General features: G+C 35.4%; 1 long non-coding RNA gene across 1 annotated transcript; it reads left to right on the forward strand.

Annotated features, from left to right (window-relative positions):
• The first annotated feature begins 1,192 nt into the window (after positions 1 to 1,192).
• Positions 1,193 to 2,459, forward strand: LOC110938945. The gene is made up of 3 exons (XR_002591840.2): positions 1,193 to 1,270; positions 1,821 to 1,877; positions 2,329 to 2,459. It is a non-coding gene; the product is annotated as an uncharacterized LOC110938945 (long non-coding RNA).
• Positions 2,460 to 3,523: the final 1,064 nt, after the last annotated feature.

Consider the following 3,523-nt stretch of genomic DNA (forward strand, 5'->3'; position numbering starts at 1 on the left):
TAAACGGAGTTGCAGGAAAGGCCACCCAGGTGTCGGAAACAAAATCACTTAGAGCGGTGGAAGTGAATGACTTGAAGATAGCATCCGCCGGAAAACAGTGACGGATCCTATCAACATGAGCATCAGTGAAGCAGCACCTCTCCGTAGGAGAGTCTTTGACGATCCCTTGGCTTTTCAGGGGACTGCTCTTCTTGTGATCCTTGTGAGGGGAATTTCGGAGCAACATACTCTTGGCAGGATAAAAGCAGAAAAACAGAGCAAGAGAAGGAAGAAAGAGAAGAGAATACCTGATCGATCTTCGGTAGAGATTATAAAGGGAGAATATCTTGAATTTAAATGCAGATTGATCCTAACCCTATCTCCTATTTATAATCATGATTTGCAGGGATGTCACCTCAATGACGTAAAGGTTGCAACGGCTAGTTCGAGATTAACGGCTAGTTATCCGAGTTGTTCGTTGCAGATAAGATCAAAGCAAAATATAACTCATTTATTTACAAAATCACTCCTTATATTTTGGGGGCAATTGTTAGGGCTGGATTTTTATGATATATGATCCTTACATGTGATCCTAACCAGTGATCCTTGTTTCTTTAGCAAATAGTGATCCTCAGCAGGACTTCAGGATCAGGATCATGGACCATTATAGGATCCTCATGCTAACAGTTACCTTCATTGAATTAAGTGATATTTTGCAGGAACATTTAGCAGGATCCGCTCTTAGCATCATGATCAAAGGACGCGTCTTTACAATTATAGCATGTGCTTAATCGGAGATGGACGTTGCAAAGGATATGGAAACTTGGCATGATTCAAGGGCGACAATTTAGGCTAGATTTACTTTTATTTCTAAAGGGGTAATGAGCTGATTATTAGTCTTTTTACCTAAAATAGGTCACCCCAAATTCTCATATGACCTAAAAGTATAATGTGTAGTGATGTTTAATAAAAAAAATATATATATAATATTATGTCAAAAATTAAAAGTTAGTAAAAGAAAGATGGTTAAGTTAGAAGGTAAAGTACTAAAGTGAATAGGGATTTAATGATAAGGGACCAGATGTGTAAATGTTGTTATAATACATGATAAAAAAAACAAAAAAAAACAAAGAAAGAAACCTGGGACCTAGGTGCGATCGTGAGAAGCCAGGGGGAACCCCTTCCCTCACAAAACCCTAAATCACTAGATTCCATCAATTGAAAGCCAAATTATTGAAGAATCGAATGCATGACCTAAGAATCCTGATTATCTAAGTGTTCTTGATCTCAAGTAAGTTAAATTTTGTGATTTGATGATGTTGATTATGTGGGTTTTGTATGATTCGTGAATGTAATTCAAAATTCAGTATGATTATCGGTTGCTATGAAGTTCTAGACATCATTAGATGCTAAAATTCGAATATGAACATGATTAGGGCAAAACCCACTTGCATGTCAAGTAATGTTTAGCAATTGTGAAGTTTTGTATGTTAATTTCATTATTGATTCATGAAATTGTTATGAATAATTGATTTAGAACTATGTGCTCATGATTTGAATGGTAGATTTCAAAATAGTAGGATGTTTATGTTAATCAATGAGAAGAACTATGGAAATTGTGCTTAGGATGCTTGTACATTGTGCTAAACTAGTGATACGCACACAATGTGTTCGACGAAATGCCTAAGTGAGTTTAATTATGGTTCTTACATGAATGCTTGTTAAGATTGATGCAACTTCTTTATGATAATGATGTATGTGAATAGTAGACGCCATAGCGTATTAAAAGGGTTGTGAAAGTATTGTTTATGAAAGCTAAAGCATGGGATTATGACATATAGGCACGAAGAAGGAAGAAGGCGCAAGTCACTCGAAGGCACAAGTATCTCAAGATCGCGGTAAGTTCTTTTGAACTTTATTTACTCTACTAGTAGATTTACGAATGATATTGAATGATATTATTTGATAATACGATTCGTGCAAATTCCTTTATGGATAAAGATTGGTTAGATGTAAGAGTTTATGTCGAAAAAGGTGTTAGAAGTTATGTTGTAGTGAATGCGAAACGACCCGTCTAAATGGGTTGAAAGGATAAGTGAAATGGTTCTTGAAATGTTTATATATTGACTTGTTCATAACGGGTTAATTGACGTATGTGTGTTGAAGTGCATGGTATGTAGTGACTTATTACTAACGAGCCGGAAAGTAGTAGGTTGGACGTTTGCGAATGGAAGTAAACATGTTGAAAGGAAATATGTCATGTTAATGGGTCGAATAAAGAAAGGTAATTAAAGAATTTGAGTTGTTATGTATTACGACTAATAAATGTTTTGTTGTTATGAATGATAGGTAAATCTCAAGTTTAAATGTGGCGCACTCGGACCGATCACACGCACACGCAACGCCGACCTTATGCGCTTCCGGTCCAAGTTGTTTATTTTGAATGGGTCAATTTAACATTTTGTGTAGTTAATGTCAATTAGTAAATGTCTAGTTTGTTAGCATGAAATTTGGTTCCTAAACTTTTGGTTTTGATTGTACAAAATGTTATCGGTGGACCTTATATGACCACCACTTTGTTATTTGAAAAGTGTCGTAGGGTTTGGTTAAATGAATATTGTAAAAACAGGAGGAAAAGTTTTAAGTTCAAACGGGTCATGTCAAATTTTCGTAAAATCGCAAGAATTTTATGTTGTTAGACGAATGAGTAAAAGTTGGGCGTTTCATATACTCTGTCATTCGTTGCGAATCCGCTGGATGTTTAAGTATCGTACTTTGTCATTCGTTGTGAGGGTTTAATCTCGTGAGTTATCGTAAATGCTGTATTAGTTATTTACCTAGTTTCGTGTGCATTATCGCTTAAATTAGGTTATCAGGATTATCCATAGGTTAAACTCTACCCCATACACTTACAACCAAAGTAGATACTAATTCTCAGAAGAATCTGAATCAGGAAGCTTGTTAAATCAATACTGCATGCTTATAATGTGAGTCATTCTCTTTTTATCAACTGTTTTACAAAACTCCAAATTATTTTCAATGTTATAATTACAGGGATTAAGTCTTTGTAATCACCAAGTTACAGCCGGTATGTGGGGTTTTGTATACATTACTTGATAATCTTCACCATTGGGGCAGCCAAGGGGTGATATGACCATAGTCACAGACACCATTGGACAACAGGAGGGCCAATGGGTCGAGTAACAAATACTGTGGGTAGTTGGTTGATATCAGAAACATTGTAATCGCTCTTAATATTGTAAATTATAACAAATGTGTCGTTTTCAGTAAACTGAATGATTCACTCAGTATTTCCCGCTGACAAAACCTTTTTAAAACGCGTTTCAGGTAATTACAGTAGATTGGAGTAAGAGTTGGATACGGCACTGAAGGGCTTACAGACGTGGCTTATTTTATTAATTAAATCAACTTAAGAAATATTGTTTTTGGGTTTATCCCGTATTAAAAGCTACCTTTGTAAAACATGGAATTTATTCCATCTATTTAAATAAAATCCGGTGTTTCTAAACTCTGATATTTTTCC

Source organism: Helianthus annuus, chromosome 5 (genome assembly GCF_002127325.2).
Source record: "Helianthus annuus cultivar XRQ/B chromosome 5, HanXRQr2.0-SUNRISE, whole genome shotgun sequence".
In the NCBI taxonomy this organism is placed as follows: Eukaryota; Viridiplantae; Streptophyta; class Magnoliopsida; order Asterales; family Asteraceae; genus Helianthus; species Helianthus annuus.